The 18,193-nt window shown below is 36.6% G+C and overlaps 1 protein-coding gene and 1 pseudogene across 5 annotated transcripts in view; both read right to left on the reverse strand.

Annotated features, from left to right (window-relative positions):
• The window catches only part of Nkain2 (sodium/potassium transporting ATPase interacting 2), a 1,006,098-nt gene that overhangs the window by 207,665 nt on the left and 780,240 nt on the right, over positions 1–18,193 (reverse strand). The window lies entirely within an intron of this gene.
• Positions 1,896–2,946, reverse strand: LOC116097903 (annotated as a pseudogene).

Raw genomic sequence — 18,193 nt, forward strand, 5'->3', positions numbered from 1 at the left:
AAAACAAAACAAAACAAAAAAACTAACCAACCAAACAAACAAACAAAAAACCCAACCTTCTATTTCTGAGTACCCTAGTAAATTTTTCCCAGAAAGTACCATTTATTTAAAAAGTATAAATAACTGTCATTATGCTGAGATTCTCCATAATTTTAGGTAGAGAGAAGTATAATAATTATCCTTAAAAGTTGTTTACAACTAACAAAAATATAATTTTCAGGTATATAGTCTTGTGGGAAATATTTCATTTATTCCAACTAAACCTGAAAATTATTTTTTTCTTTTAAATAAAAATAGAAGAAGCTCAGAAACTAAAACCCATATCTCACATTTAAATTACACAAATATCTCACATTCAAAACTGTCCTTAAGCAGTTTTTTAGGCTTTTAATTAAGTGTTGTCCACGGTGTTTTATGTCCTGGACAAAGGAGCCATGTAAGTATTTGGTGACTGGAAGAGCTGAGAGGAAGATATGGGCTGTGTTTTCCTGAGAAATTGCTACACTGTGGAGAAAACAATCCCCCAACCCACCCTTCAATTGCTGAACCCAATGAGAAAAGAAGGCGATGTGTGCCAGCACTGACCAGCCTGCGTGGTTAGGCGGAGCCCAGTGAGCAAGGTGACCCGAGGTGAGAGAGCTGGAGGTGAGGAAGAAGATGCAGCATCCCCTTTTCCCTGCCCCCAAGGCAGTCTCTCCTCAACTCTTACCCACCACTTAAATTTAAAGAGCTTCACTGTGATAGCATTTGGTGAGGACTGAACAGGCGCTCCACAAAGGGTATGCTGCATTTACTCCATCCCTCAGAATAGGTGGATAGGGAACGTGCTCCACAACCTAATCCCAGGACAGGCAAGAACGATGCTTGATGATTGAAATCGCCCCATAAGATGACCAACCACAAACTGACCTGGTGGTTAAAAGGGCAAAATTGACTGGCAGACTTTCCATAGCAATTTTCCCAGGCCGCAGCAGCAAATTCTTTCCATCATGCCTGACCACCAAAAGGAAAGAATTCAGGGTCTCTCCTCTTTCTTCTTGGGAATGGGCAGACTTGTATGCTCGTGATATTTATGTTGAAGAAAAAACATGGGCAGCAGAGAATTCTCCTTCCTAAAACATTCTTCCATCTTTTTTTTTTTTTTTTTTTTTTTTTTTTTTTTTTTTTCGAGACAGGGTTTCTCTGTGTAGCCTTGGCTGTCCTGGAACTCACTCTGTAGACCAGGCTGGCCTCGAACTTAGATATCCGCCTGCCTCTGCCTCTCCCATGCTGTGGGATTAAAGGCGTGCGCCACCACTGCCCAGCTCTTCCATCTTTTGTTGAATACGAAATTCCATTTTGTTCCACACGAGTTTATGCATTGAAAATTTTGTATCTTTAAAAAAAAAAATTGAGGGATAGAACTGTGTTTTGATGTTAACAAATTTTATGAACACAAGACTTAAGAAATAAAGAGTATATATTCATGTTCATTTAAGAAAATACTAGTAGTGATGTATATTATTTTTAAGTATACAGTTAATATGTTTGGAGTTAAAATTTATATTGAGAAAAATGTATTTTCACTATTGCTGTACACAAGCATCTACATAAGACTGTTAAATTGATTGTTGTTTTATATCAAACAACTTTTATAATACTTATTTTTATTGTTATAATACTTTATAAATGTTAAGGAATATGACAAAAAAGATATTGTAGGTATTGAAGGGGGGGTCTATGGGAGGAGTGGAGGTACAAAAGGGAAACAAGAATGTGATTCAATTCTATTTAATTAAAATATGTTTTTAAATGTTAACAAATTCAGATAAATTGAAATCATGTAACTTTTTCTCATCGTAATGCAATAAAAGTTTTTTAAAAAATATAGAGTAGATGCTGCTATGGCAGACTGGCTACTTGAAGGCTGCAAATTCCCCCTGAATGGATGGGTATTTTTGGAGAAGCACAAGCAGAGAGACTATATTCCTGTTTGGAAACCATTGATTAAAGGAGGGTTCTGATGCACTGATGTGTATTTTTGGCCAGCAGCTCAATGGAGGCAGGAATTTGGGGAAAGAGTGGAATCTCATCTCTTTTCTTTTTGTGGCATCCTGCCATTAATCTCTTCACAACTTTTGGACAGTTACTCTATACCTTAGTGAGATCTGGAGATAGATGTTCTCATCACACCATAAAAATTGTCTGATCCCTGATGTTGATGTTTGAATAAGATAACTGGCCAGTCATCTGTTCATACAGAACAATGCCAAATGCGTACACATCTGACTGAAAGTTATATGGATTTTTATCTTGCATTCTGATTACTTCTGGTGGCTCCACAAAATAGATACAGACAACTGATCAAACTGATAAGACCCACTCCACTGAGATTTCACTGTGGCTAGACCAAAGTCACCTATTTTTACCATGAGGTCTTCATGAAGAAATATATTACTTTTGAGGTTTCTGTGGATGATTGACATGACATGTAAGTAATCCATACCCTGTGCAGTCTGCTGTGCAATATCTATAAGTTTGATCATCTCAAATTTGGTCTTCTGATGTGGAGATAATGATACAAGCTGGAGCCCTCATGCCACTGTGTAACAATAGCCAGTTGTGGCTTTGAAGAATAGCCCATGAAAAGGAGGATGCTCACATGTTGAGTTTTCCTGAGTACACCTACTTAATTTTTAAAGGCCTGTAACTTTTGAGATGTGGGTGTAGTCACATTCAACGTTTCATTGCCACATCACCATGCTACTTTCCCTTGCAGACAGTTCCAAATGACCTAGATCCAATTCTCTGTCCCACTTTTATCTGCCCATCAGGAATCTCCCAAACATCACTTGAATCTCTTCTACCAAGTGTTTTCACCGGACTCCTGCCTTCCAAGGATACGAATAAGGATGAGGATGATTTCCTTTCCCACTGAGGTCCTGGAGATTTTGGTAAGGCTTTCATGTTAGTGAGTGAGCAGGTGAGTGAGGTGAATGAGGCGGGTGGCGTGGTGGACAAGCCCAAAACCCCTTGTCTCCAATCAAATCATCAATATTGACACATTCAATTGTGTTTATATGAACGCTGGGAGCTGAGGAGGACAGGTCTCATTGCCCAAACTGATTGCGAAGGGCTGTAGAATTGGAATGGATTTTGAAGGTGATGGTCTGGTGAGTATTTAGGGCCCAACAGAGTCTGAGGGGTGTGTGGAAGAGGATCCAGATGGAAAGACAGTCTCTGCTAAGGAGGTCTCCTCCTGTGGTACTGAGTGATGCAAGTCAAGGTGGTCATAATTAACACACATCAGTGGAACTTCTGTACTACAATGCTGGTGAAATTTATAACCCCGGAAAGGCAGCTTTCAGCAAAAGTCACAAAATGATAGGGTGAAATAAGTTTCCATATAAAGTTGCGTGTTATAAGCAGAACATTCTCTAGTACTTCAACATGTAACTCCTCTGCACTAAGCCAGAAAATATCAGTGTCCCAGCCAATTGGTTTCTTCTCTCCATCTTAAACAGCACAGCACTCTGGGATGAGACCTCTCATCATCAGTGCTTTCGTTAGGTTGTCTCGGACCGTAGCACCACATCTTGCGGATATCACTGTCCTCTGTGTGTTGGGCAGGAAGACTCTAATGATAGGTTTCTGTGGTGACTTGGGGTTGTTCATACATTCAGGGATTCCAACAGCTGTTACTCTCTTTGCTGAAGGGCATCTACCTTGCTGGTGTACTCTTCATAGGCTTCTAAGTATATTGATGATGGGTTTATGGTCTACACTAAATTTGTCCAATAGGGCCTCTATTCCTGTGTCAACTTAATTATTTACTTGATAGTCCGCACTTCTTCAGGGATGGCCCGGTCAGCAGCCAAAGAGGCCGCACAGCCAGCACCGGCCTCCGGTTCCATGTTGCCATTGAACAGAGCCTAGTCCTCCACCACCACTATGCACCACCACTGCCACTGCCACTGTGCCGGCCACCGCTGCTGCTTCCCTAGTTAATTTTAAAAAGGCTGGAAATAGATATTTTTCTAATTATTGTAGCCTTACTTTTCATTTTGGTTATTATCAATATGATTTCCTGGATGTGTACACAGGAGGCAGCAGGAGGATCATGAGTCAGAGGTCTACCTGAATTATTTAGAATGTTTAAGATAAGACTAAAAAATAAATTGTGACCTTATGTCTGCTGATTGTGTAACTCAGTAGTAGAGTTATTTAGAATCTCTTAGGTCCTTGGTTCAGACCATAGTACTGCAAAATAATCAATCATGCTATATTCACCCTATAAGACTACTATGATGTATTGGGTAAGACAGTCTATATGCCATTATGGAGTTTATTATCTCTTTTCATGACTATATAGAAAGACAAGCCATAGTAATAATTGTGTATAGTCTCTGCAATAGAACTTCTGAGAATATAATGCCTGGATATATTTTGAGCCTGACCAAATGGCAGGGATTAGATAAACCCTCCAGCCTGGGAAAAGGGGAAAATTAAGTAGAATGAATACAAAGTAATCAAAATTTCAGAGCTACAACAACTTCATTGTAGCTTTAGAGATATGACCATATCCATATTTCAAGAAGAAACATTGTAAAACTGATTTGATACCAAAAGATGGACCTAGACTGGAGAAGATTTAAATGTCAAGTCAAGAAATCCTGGTTTACTGAAGGAGTTAATGTGTGATGGGATGCAGGTAAGTATAGATTTCATGTTGGCACTCTCCAACATTGATCTCGAGATATCACATTAAAATATCCAGTCAATTATGCTATTGAGTAGAATGTGCCGAAGACTGGGCAGGGCTTATGCAAGGCTGTGTTAATTGTCATTAAGGGCTGTGCCATAGATGTTAGAAATAACCTGTGGGCTGTTCTAATAAGTTACTCAGGCTGGAACTTTGATCATTGCCTCCAACATTTTCAGAATACGATGGTGACCATGTCAAATGTTCTTTCTTACCACAAAATATTATTCTGGTATGAACATTAGATGTATGTCAAGCACACATCAAACCCAAAGAAGCAATACTCCTAGAAATTAAAAAGTATTCATTAAGAATCTTTATACATTTACTCTTTAAGATTAAGTTAGGAAAACTCATGAAGAGTAATTCTAAGATAGTGGGGAAGATTGAATTTGAAAGCAATAATTGCATTACTAATGAGCATTTCCTTATAACTAATATCTAAGGTTTAGAATAACTGAAAACATTGCCATGTATCACAAAGTTAATATTTACAAATGACTTCCAGCTGGTGAAGTTATGATTTTAAGTTGAAGACAAGTTTAAGTTAAGATGCAGATGACAAAATATGATATTGAGTTTTAGGCAAAATTTAATGTTCTTTATTTAACTAGTTCAATGAACTTCTATTTTACAAGAATATATTCCAAAGCATAAGGTAGTTCTTACTACCAACCACAAATCCAAAAATATGACTCATTTTACTAATGATGTACTTAAAAGATGTTGATAGATCATTGAATGGACTTCTATTCTCCTGCATTTTTCTAGAATTTTTAACGATGGATAACTTTGGAATTTGCCTCACTATAGATCTTAATTATACATGATACCACAAGCTAAGATTAATTCCAGCTAGTGGTTCCAATCATTAATTATTTGAACACAGATTTTAAACATATTTTTTTACCATGGAAAACATTACAAACAGCAATCTAAAAAGCATGTGAGAAGAGCCCAAGGATCAATAGATTTCTAAAAGCTAGTGTTTAAAAACAACCTCAGAACAAGTGTTTTCCTATGCTGTATTCACTAAAGAGTTTCTATAACATATCTAAAGCCCAAAGCCACTAGTTTTTATTATTCATTGTGTGACTTTATTTTAACTTGTCCATCTTCCAGCAAAGGCCTTCATTTTACCTTTCAACATCTTATCAACACTTTGTTAGCTAAAATGTTTTCTGTTATCTAATAGTTGAGCTCCATCTTTTATAACAAATATTGCTTCAAAACTCTTTTTAATGACACCACTTTAGTACCTCTTAGAAATAATCCAAACATTCATCCTCATATGAGTGTATACTTCAGGGTGCTGATTCCAACGAGTATGTCTTGGTTTACCTTCCCTTCAACATACCCTTGTTATGCCTAGCATGTGTTTATATTTAAATACTGATGGTTAGGTGGCATCTTGGTCAGATGCATTTTTTCTTACAATTAAGGTTCACAGACAATATATATAGCCATTGGTTCTGCTGAAATGCTTACTAACTCTCAGCTGGAGATCAGCACTAAGAGCAGAAGAAAGAAAGGCAGGGAGAAGGGGAGGGGATGGCTAAGCAAAGTAGGAAAGGGAAAAAGAATTTTGTAAAAAAAAAAAAAGGCTGCATACTGCATTGAAGTTAAGTGAACTGCTGAGAGGGTTCACTTATTTCTATTTTTTTTCTTTTTTTTTTAATTTCCAAAATTAGGATCATTGACTATGAATGGCATCTGCTGCTTAGGAAGAATATAATAGAGATTTTAATGGTGAAGATATAATTTACTCAATTAATTAAAAAAAATTCCAAGTGCTTTTAGAAGCCTTCTGAGCACAAGGGAAGACACTGACATTTCCTCTCAGGTGCTCTCCCAGTATCCTCTGAAATACACTGCACCTGCATTTAGTGGTTATATTTGTTGTGCATCTGGATGAAGAAGCTTTTAGGGATAATTTAGATGTACTTATTCTCATGAGAGATTTTTTTGGCTCCTTTATTTTATTCTTTTTGTTTTTTCTTAAATTTCTTTTCTTGGATATTTTCTTTATTTACACTTCCAATGTTTTCCCCTTTCCAGGTCTACTCTTCAGAAACCCTTTATCCCATCCCCCCTCCTCCTGCCTCTATGAGGGTGCTCTCCTACACACCCAATCCCATCCTTCCACCTCTACGCTGGGGGAACTGAACAACCACAGGCCCGAGGGCATCTCCCCCCACTGATGTTCAACAAGGCCATCTACTGAGAGAATTATTTTTAAGTGGTAAGGTTTCTTTTTTTAATTTAAGTCTTATTATGATGAGAAAAGATACATAATTTCAATTTATCTGAATTTGTTAACATTTAAAAACATATTTTGAGTAAATAGAATTACAATACATTCTTCTTTCCCTTTTGTACCCCAACTCCTCCCAGAGACCACCCTTCAATACCTACAATACCTTTCTTTTTTATTTTGTCATATTCTTTAAAATTTATAAAATATTGTAATAAAAATGAGTATTATAAAAATTCTTTGATATAAAACAACAATCAATTGAACAGTCTTATATAGATGGTTCTCTACAGCAATACTGAAAAAATATAAATTTTAAATAACTCCAAACATATTAACAGTATATTTTAAAATAATATATCTCTACTAGTTTTTTTAATGAACATAAATAGATAAAGTCTTTTTGTTTGCTTGTTTGTTTTGTTTTTAGTAGACTTAAGATCTTGGCTCTTACTGTGGTACAAGACCAAAATAAGAACAATTTTTAGATGTAGGAGTTCATTGTTCAATGACCGTCACATCACGAAAGGATTTTACCTCCATAGTAGCTAAGCTAAGAGTTGACAGTTCTGCTGCACCAAGGAATGAATTGTAGGCATGATTTTTGGGTACAGATTTCTTGCGATGGTCAAAGCTATTTGACTTGAATGATTGTCTTCATTCTCAGCCCACAGAGAACAGGTTACATTCGTTTAAGAAATGGTGTGTGTATTAAGATGGTCTATCCATAAAGTCATTCAACTGTTTCAATGAACAGTGGTTCTGCTTGGAGGGTGGCACAGACATTAGGTGAGGGTAAGAATCTGGTTCATTGGCTGTGATAATTTTGAAAAGCATTCATCTCAGAGAAAGAGGAACTTATAAAGTCCTCTTCTTCAAACTTAAAACAATAGTTACAAACATCAAGCAAAGCATTCAGTCTCACTCTTTGTTGTTCTTTTACAAGCCACCTCCCAAGTTAATTGTTTATGTTTCTTTTGACTGTATAAATAATTCTGAAATATGCAAGCTGTTCTGAAAATGAAAATGATAGTATAATATAAAAAAATCAAATAAACAATCCTACTAATAGAGGGGCTGAGATAGGAGAAGCCTGATTTCAAGACCATTATGTGGTATACAGCAAGACACTGTCACAAATATACAAGCTGACAGTGTATATAGATTGTACAATATTGGACCTATTTCTCCAATTACCAGATTAGAGAGCCAATTGGATGACAATCAAGAAATTTCTAATTCCTCTAATTTTGGATTTCAATTGATTAGGATATGTTGGTAATATTAATTTTCATACTAACAGACATTAAGAAAAAGTAATTGTTACATCCAGTTATTTTTGTTATTAGAGGTGAAATTATGTTTGTGTGGGGTTTTTTTTGAAAGATTACCTTCTTGCTTCTTCTAGGGTATAGTTTTGCTCCTTATGTTGGTGTTTTCCATTTATTATCCTTTGTAGGGGTGGACTTGTGGAAAGATATTGTGTAAATTTTATTTTGTCATGGAAAATCTTGTTTTCTCCATCTATGGTAATTGAGAGTTTTGCTGGGTATAGTAGCCTGGGCTGGCATTTGTGTTCTTGTAGGGTCTGTATGACATCTGCCCAGGATCTTCTGGGTTTCATAATCTCTGGTGTAATTCTGATAGGCCTGCCTTTATACATTACTTGACCTTTTTGCCTTATTGCTTTTAAAATTCTTTCTTTGTTTAGTGCATTTGATGTTTTGATTATTATGTGATAGGAGGAATTTCTTTTCTGGTCCAGTCTATTTGGAGTATGCTTCCTGTATGTTCATAGGTATCTCTTTTTTTTAGGTTAGGGAAGTTTTCTTCTATAATTTTGTTAAAGATATTTACTGGCCCTTTAAGTTAGGAATCTTCACTCTCTTCTATAACTATTATCCTTAGGTTTGATCTTCTCATTGTGTCTTGGATTTCCTAGATGTCTTAGGTTAGGGGCTTTTTGCTTTTTGCATTTTCGTTGACTGTTGTGTCAATGTTTTCTATGGTAACTTCTGCCCCTGACATTCTCTCTTCTATCTCTTGTATTCTGTTGGTGATGCTTGCATCTATGACTCCTGATCTCTTTCCTAGGTTTTCTAACTCCAGGGTTGTCTCCCATTGTGATTTTTTTATTGTTTCTATTTCCATTCTTTAGATCCTGGATGATTTTGTTCATTTCTTTCACCTGTTTGATTGTGTTTTCCTGTAGTTCTTTAAGGGATTTTTGTGTTTCCTTTTTAAGAGCTTCTAGCTCTTAAAAAGCTAGAAGCTTTTTACACAGGTGTTTACCTGTGTTCTGTATTTCTTTGAGGGAGTTATTTATGTCCTTCTTAAAGTCCTGTATCAACATCATGAGAAGTGATTTTAGATCTGAATCTTCCTTTTCCAGTGTGATGGTGTGTCTAGGACTTGGTGTGGTGGGAAAATTGGGTTCTGATGATGCCAATTAACCTTGGTTTTTCTTCCTTATTTTCTTATGCTTGCCTCCTGCCCTCTGGTTATCTCTAGTGCTACTTGCCCTGGCTAAACCTGACTGGAGCCTGTCCTTCCTGTGATCCTGGTTGTGTCAGAACTCCTCAGAGTCAAGCTGTCTCTGTGATCCTGTGATTCTGGGGTCCTGTGATCTTGTGCCCATTAGAGCACCTGAGAGTAGAGTTTCCCCTGGGTTTTATGGGACTTCCTGAAGAGTTTGCACCCAAGGTCTGCTCAGGACACTGGCCCAGACACATCAGAAGGAACCCGTGCCACTGGGCTGGCAGAGTTCCTACATGCTGGTCCCAATTACTCCGGGTGTTGGGACAGACATGTCCTTTTCACCTCTGATCCTCTGATCCTGGGGCCTGTTAGAGTGCCTGGGAGTGGAGCTTCCTCTGGGTATTATGGGACTCACTGCAGAATTTGCGCCCAAGGTCTGCTTAGGGCACTGGCCCAGACAGACTGGAAAGAACCCATGCCACTGTACTGGAGGAGTTTCTGCATGCCTGGATCCTGCTAGTCCCAGTTACTCAAGTGGTAAGATTTCTATCTTGATTTGGTTTATCCTGCCCAGTGCATAGATCAATGCAGCTTAGAATTTATTGGGACCCAAATCAATAAACCTTTAGGTCTAAATAAAATGCATTTAAGTATACATATTTATTTCATTTGGATCACTTCCAAAGAACTCTTTGCATCTTTTGTAACATGGCTAGGCCAAGAGGATACTAATGAAAATATAACAATTCAAAAGGACATGTTAAGAAGGCCTCTGAGAAAATAGTGTTTATCACTAATTGTAAAGAAATATTAAATTTTTAATCTCTTTTAGAAAAATGGGGGCATTCTTCCAAGGAATTTGAGAGGACACTGAAGTCTAAATTGAGGGTACAGACAGGGAGGATGAAATAAAAAAATCATTTTGCTCCAGCAGTAAGGAGAGATGAAAGGTGCGAAGTGACATGATCTTTACACCCCAACCAAGTTATTTGTTAAGGTTATTTCTTCCAGTTCTCATATTGTTCATTTTGTCTAACCAAAGGTGTCACCTTCTTACAACCTGTTTTTTCTTTCTATTCATAACACTGACTTCCTTAGTTTTATCAAGTGATGTCTTGAGAAATTTTGGAGAAATATCAACATAATTCACCATGAAAATGCTTGTTCATATCTATAAATAAGGCAGAAACTTGAAATAGATATTAGTAAATTGAAAACTGTATATAAAAATATAGTGGTAGGATTTGAACTTTGTACATAAGCTACTATAAGAATAAGATACTGACAGAATACTAAAGTAACTAGCTACTTTTCTCTAAGAGATACAAGGAATTACATGACATCTAATCTTCTCATACAGGATCATTCACAGTTCTCAAAGCAGACATTGGCAATTTTCATTAAAACATGAATCCCTGATTTAATGGTATTTCAACTGTGTTTCCTGACTAGGTGTAGGATCTTAAAACATAGATTATCTGAAAAACATTGTGACTATTCGGGTTCAATCATCTGGAGTACTGGGAGAGAGAGCATCTTAATTGCCTTAAAATATTTAAAGATATATCCAAAGTCAGAAGGGTTAAAATAATTTTTTATATTTAACTCTAGTGGGAATGATTCAAGCTCCTGAATTTATCTAGAGGGCTTTAGAGGTGACCTGTTATCAGTGGTGTCAGGCTGTGTAATAATTTTCTACTATTACTAGTGCTCATCACACAAAGGTCAGATGGGCCACCAAAACCAATGTTGCATTTAAAAACTACAGTGATTTTCATTTGACATGAAAAGAAAAGTGGGACAAAAATCATATATTACAATATAATGGGTTTTTTTTGCTCAGTATTCATTATCATTTAAATAGTGAAAAGTTGTCATAGTATATCAGTTTATCTAATCCATTCAACTTAATCTAGAAAAATACACTTTTATACTAAGTCTGTAGACAACTTTTTTCAATTGTTAGTAAGTTTAATCCACTGATAACTATCCAATTTTAGCTCAAAAATACTGCACAAGGTTCTATTTACAAAGAATGCACTAGTCAGTGTTAGGAATATTCAGAGAATCTCTGTTAGGGCTACCAAAATCCCTTAATGAATAGATTTTAATATTTTTCTATACCAAATGATTATAACCAGAATCAAGGAATGATTTAATTTTGCACAGTGTATCTAAAAGGAATTTGTTAGTCAATTTCCATTATTATGTTCCTCTACCATATATGATGGAAATAAAATAAAAAGCTCTTTACTTGAGCTTGGCTTACAGCTTTAATTTCGTGGGAGCGGGCTCTTGTCAAACATGGCCAAGTAGGCTAGTTTCTTTGGGCTTCTGGTTGGGCTGGTGATGGTAATGGTGGGGTGCATGGTGGAACAAACTCCAAGGTCTATGTTTCCTTGAAGGGTATGCCCCAGTGCCCTAAGGACCACCCACAATGCCTCATTCTTCTCCAGGTTCCACCACCTCCCAACAGCATTACCTTGGAGAACCAAAGCTTTAACTTATTGGCCTTTGAGGATAATTCAAAATTCAAACTATAGTAGTTTGCTATATAAGTAGTTGGATATATAATATATCTGAAAGTCAGCACTTTAAGAATTTAGTCTAGTTAAAGTACTTCAAAGTTTACTTACTGCTTCAGGTTATGCTTACACAATTTTGAGTAATTCTACATTTTAGAAATTGTCATAAAATAAATGGAATTTATTATGGATTTTAAGGCTCAATTCAGATCTGACACATCTGACTCCTTTTACTCTAAAAGCATTGATTAATTTTTCTTAGTGCCACATTGTCATTTAGCATGGATTTAAGCTTTAGTTTTTGTTCACTATATAATTTGATTTCTGCCTACTTGGGTCCACATTAATCATTCTCTTTAAAGGGAAATGTACAAGGCTGTCTATAATAACTAAGGTTAAGAAAAAAATGAAAGAGTAAAAAATATTTGTTTTTTGAGAGATTTTGAATTAGTTCAAGTAATTTAAAGAAGTCACATTTCCCTGTCCTAAATTATCCAAGAAATTTTGCAGTTCCTTTGTTCAGTTTGCCAGTGGTACTAGGTTAGAGCTCATGGGAAAAGTAAAAGGCTATGTAAGAGAGACTCTGGGCACCATCTTCTACATTGTTTTCTTATTTTGTAACACAGAGAATAATGATCATCTCCTTCCTGCTAATTGAGTTCCAGAGAAGTAAAATGAGTATGATTACCTTTAGTATGGATAAATTTGGTCTTAGTGCTAAAGCTCTGAAGAACCTTCTAAATGAGGATTTGGACAACAAAAAGTTAAGCACTTTTATCCAGATTGCTCTCTGAATACTAGGTCCTAGTTCGGAGCCATGTAGCAAAGGGTAGCATTGAAATAGTTTTCTGTGATCATTTGCTAATTCTGCTTCCTGGATGCTGTACTTTGCTCCTTTGTGTGGAACATCCTTCCTCACCCTTCTGTGTTGAACTTTGGTTACATGAATCCTATACATACCTGTACATATTTCTAAACCCAGACCTAGGTTATCTACTTTAACTGTTTTATATTCGTAATACCCTAGATTATACACAGAATGGTTAAGCATATGTTGTGCCTGCCCTTATATTATCTGTGTCTTCTCTGTGAGTTTCTATCATGGCTTACTATAATGTGCTGGTCTTATAATCCATCTCTATACAACTACTTTCTGTGGCTCAGCATCTAATAGCATAGATTATAAAGTCTAAATATATTCAGTTACTAATTATTGGCATGAGCCTTGTGGGATATAACAAATGTCTAGAATAGATTATTTTTTATTAGATATTTTCTTTATTTACATGTCATATGATAACTCCTTTCCCAGTTTCCCCTCCGAAAAGAAGAAATAAAATAAAATAAAAATAAAAAACCCAAAAAACAAAAACAACAACAGAAAAAAAAACCAACCCTGTTCCCTCCCCCTCCCTCTGTTCAACAACCCACCATCTCCTGCTTCCTGGTCCTGGCATTCCCCTACACTGGGGCATAGAAACTTCACAGGGCTGAGGGCCTCTCCTCCCATTGATTACCAGCTACATATGTAGCTGGAACCATGAGTCCTACCATGTGTGTACGCTTTGGTTGGTGGTTTAGTCACTGGGAGCTCTGAGGGTACTAGTTAGTTCATATTCTTGTTCATCCTAAGGGGCTGCAAACCCTTCAGCTCCTTGGGTACTTTCTCTAGTTCCTTCATTGGGGACCCTGTACTCAGTCCAATAGATGGCTCTGAGCCTCTACTTCTGAATTAGTCAGGTACTGTCAGAGCCTCTCAGGAGACAGCTATATCAGGATCCTGTCAGCTAGCACTTGCTGGCATCCACAATAGTGTCTAGATTTGATGATTGAATATGGGAAGGATTCCCAAGTGGAGCAGTCTCTGGATTGTCCTTCCTTCAGTCTCTGTTCCATAGTTTGTCTCTGCAACTCCTTCCATGGGTATTTTGTTCCCCCTTTTAAGAAGGAATGAAATTTCCACCTTTTGGTCTTCCTTCTTGAGTTACTTGTGGTTTGTGGGTTGTTCTTCCTGTATTCCAACCTTCTGGGCTAATAACCACTTATCAGAGAGTGCATACCATATGTGTTCTTTTCTGATTGGGTTACCTCACTCAGGATGATATTCTCAAGATCCATCCATTTCCCTAAGAATTTCATAAACTCATTGTTTTTAATAGCTGAAAAACATAAACTCATTGTTTTTAATAGCTGAGTACAGTACATGTACCACATTTTCTGTATCCATTCCTCTGTTGAGGGACATCTGGGTTGTTTCTAGTTTCTGGCTATTACAGATAAGGCTGCTATGAACATGGTGGAGCATGTGTCCTTATTACATGTTGGAGCATCTTCTGGGTCTATGCCCAGGAGTGGTATAGCTGGGTCCTCTGGTAGTACTATGTCCAATTTTCAGAGGAACTGCCAAACTGACTTCCAGAGTGGTTGTACTAGCTTGCAATCCCATCAGCAACGAAAGAGTGTTCCTCTTTCTCCACAACCTCTCCAGCATATGCTTTCTCCTGAGTTTTTTATCCTAGCCATTCTGACTGGTGTGAGGTGGAATCTCAGGGTTGTTTTGATTTGCATTTCCCTGATGACTAAGGATGTTGAACATTTCCTTAGGTGCTTCTCAGCCATTCAGTATTCCTCAGTTGAGAATTCTTTGTTTAGCTCTGTACCCTATTTTTTAATAGGGTTATTTGTTTCTCTGGAGTCTAACTTCTTGAGTTCTTTTTATATATTGGATATTAGCCCTCTATCAGATATAGGATTGGTAAAGATCTTTTCCCAATTTGTTGGTTGCTGTTTTGTTCTATTGACAGTGTCTTTTGCCTTACAGAAGATTTGTAATTTTATGAGATCCCATTTGTCAAGTCTTGATCTTAGAGCATAAGCTATTGGTGTTCTGTTCAGGAAATTTTCCCCTGTGCCCATGTGCTCGAGGCTTTTCCACACTTTCTTTTCTATTAGTTTCAGTGTATCTGGTTTTATGTGGAGGTCCTTGATCCACTTGGACTTGAGCTTTGTGCAAGAAGATAGGAATGGATCGATATGCATTCTTCTACATGCTGATAGCCAGTTGACCCATCATCATTTGTTGAAAACGCTGTCTTTTTTCCACTGGATGGTTTCAGCTCCTTTGTCAAAGATCAAGTGACTATAGGTGTGTGGATTCATAGTATAAATTATTAATATATATTAAGTTGATAAAATTCATGTAATTATGTATTGTGGTCAAAGACTTGATTACTTTTTTGACATTTAGTTTTTAGTAAAATACTATTTCTGAAAAGTAATTATACATTCATGTCCAAGAGATCTGTATCTACCAATTCAATCAGTGCTTTATCAAAATATCCTAGAAAATGAAAAATTATTTTGTACTGATTATACACATTGTGTTTCTCATTATTCTCTAAACAGTATAGTACTAGTTATGCTACATTCATATTGCATTCTTATAAACTATCTAGTGATCATTTAAAATATGTGAATATATGTGTGTGTGTGTGTGTGTGTGTGTGTGTGTGTGTGTATGTGTATTGTATTGATTTACCTCTTTTTGAAAGCATAATTTTTTTGTGAAAAAAATTTGAGGCTAAAAGAAATAATTTCAGACATTTCAAGAGACAAAGCAAATCTGTCTAAAGAAAGTACCTAAAATTTCAAATGTGAGTTTGAAAGTAGCAATGTCCTGAAAGAAATAAAGACTGCATAGATTATCTTTAATATTATCTTTAAATGCAGAAGACTGTTTTCTGTTGCTTCTGATCTCATCCCTTCTTAAGGATAGTTATGTTCCTGAGACATAATTCTTAGTATCAGTAGATGAGGTATAAAGAAATAGCACTTTTTCACATCCTCTAAATTTTGAAATGAGAAAGACTTTATTTAAATCATCTCAATATTAAAGGAAGAAGAGTACCCTCCCCTCCCCTTTCTCTGTCATTATGATGAGAAGCTTATTGGATGGATAGATTGGAGATACAGAGCTCAGCTCAGTCATGCCTTTTCTCTTATTTAGTACCAGCTGATGTTTTCGATGCACACATACTAGGGGAAAGCAGGAACATACTTCATTTTATTTATAGTTGCATGGGTATTTTTTAAATATATTTTAGCTGTTATCACTAAACAAATAAGCAACATAAATGATTATTTCAACTGTGAATGAGAAGAACTAAGCTGAAGAAGAGTGGAATAAAGGTCAACAGAAAGTCCTGGGAGTGCAATGTAAACTTCAATGGGACCATCATTTCCACTGCTGTTTTGGGGGAATTCAACATTTGAGACTCTAGATTACCAATGACTGGATCATGAGTGCATACCATCTGCTAAACAAATCAATAAAGCATGTACCTTTCAATAAAGACCGTGTATTATCAATAAAGACAGTATCTTTCCCTTAGGTTAAAATAGTAAATTCATATGTACTAGCTCTCTATTACAAAAGGTCCATCTTGAAGTTATTAAATATATCTCTAGCTGACAGAACCTGACAGATGCAAAAGTATTTTACAAATATTAATCAAGATTTTATTTCTTCACATTATATAGGTAACCACTGAAAGATTTTTAATAAGTAAGATGATATTAAAGTTGGACCTCAGGATTCATAAGAAATTGTTTTTCAGATCTTCTTGATACCAGAATTGGAGGATGTTGAGATACCTTCTATAAAACATTACAATATCTTCATGTGATCTATGAATTCCTTCATATATTTTAAATCATCCACAGAATATCTATTGCAATTTAAAGTTTGTAAAGTACACTTTTGGTAATAATGACAAAGTATTTCAAGGCATATTCAGTACAGTCAAAACCTGTTTTGTCAAATATTTTTTATCTGTAATTGACTGAATCTTCAGGTATGAAACACAAGAACATAAAGGGCTTAAGTACAGCCTTCACAGTTTTTACTGTCTAATGTCTAGTTGAAACAAATAGTTACACAATAAAATGTTTCTTCAGCTAAAGAAAGATAAAAAATCTTTTGACGGACTTAAAACAAGATTGACATTTTAACTAGACTTAAGAAATATTATACCTAAAGAGTTTAAGTAGGAAAAACAATGGGTAGAAAGATACAAAACAGTTTAGAAAGTAATCAGGAAATATATGTGCATATGTATACCATAGTACAAATATATGAATGTGAAGTTGTAATGAAATACATGGGGATATATATGTAAATATGAGTGTATCCAAATTCTCCCTGAAACAGTCACTGTGATGTGGCAAGTTGTACTATATCAAAAAGTCAGAATTATGGGGTATTGAAACAGTTAAGGTTACTAACTTCTTAGTGAACAAGTGGACATAAGTCTTAGTAAAAATACCTACTATGTTTCCCTGAAAGTCAAGTTTACAAAAACCTAAAAAGACCATTCTGGTGGTTTACTGCAAGCAAAGGTGAATGAAGGAAATTTCCTTTTGTTGATGTTACAAACAGTCCCATTTCAGCTTCCATGAAGACTCCATATCCTGATCCATCCTAGGGGACCTGCTGCATTCAGAGCAGTTGGTAAGAACTCCCTCTACCCCACCCCACCTCAACACAACCCCCAAGTCTTGGAGCTGCTCCTAGGAGCCTAGTGAACTCTAGACCCACCAAACCCCTGCCTTCCTGAATACCACTCTCCTTCCATCGCCTCCACCCCTTCTGTCAGGTCCTTACTGCTGGGGTGGACCCCTAGTTGGTCTGCTTCTGTGAAGACTCCATATCCTGATCCATCCTAGAGTACCCACTGCACTCAGAGCAGTTTTCTGAAGGCCTCCCAGGAAATCTACTGCAGCCAAGGCAACAAATCAGCAGCTTCTCTGCCCCTGTGAGGAGTCCCCAATTGGAAGGCCCCACAGGTGGTCAGATACAGCCAGGGCCAGAGGCCTACCAGGAAACCTGAAGCAACCCAGGGAAAAAGAGTCAGACTCCATACAATCACTCAGAACAACAAACACCAGGGATATTCAGATGGTGAAAGGCAAGAGCAAGACCATAAATAACAGAAGCCAAAATAGGTAAGCATCTTCAGAACCCAGTTCTCCAACCACAGCAAGCCCTGAATATACCAACACACCTGAAAATCAGGCATCTGTCTTAAAATCCTATTTCATGAAGATAATAGAGTCCTTTAAGGAGGATATCAGTAAATCATTGAAAGAAATACAGAAAAACACAGGTAAACAAGTGAAGGAATTGAATAAAGTGAT

The sequence above is a fragment of the Mastomys coucha genome, unplaced genomic scaffold, assembly GCF_008632895.1.
Source record: "Mastomys coucha isolate ucsf_1 unplaced genomic scaffold, UCSF_Mcou_1 pScaffold2, whole genome shotgun sequence".
NCBI lineage: Eukaryota > Metazoa > Chordata > Mammalia > Rodentia > Muridae > Mastomys > Mastomys coucha.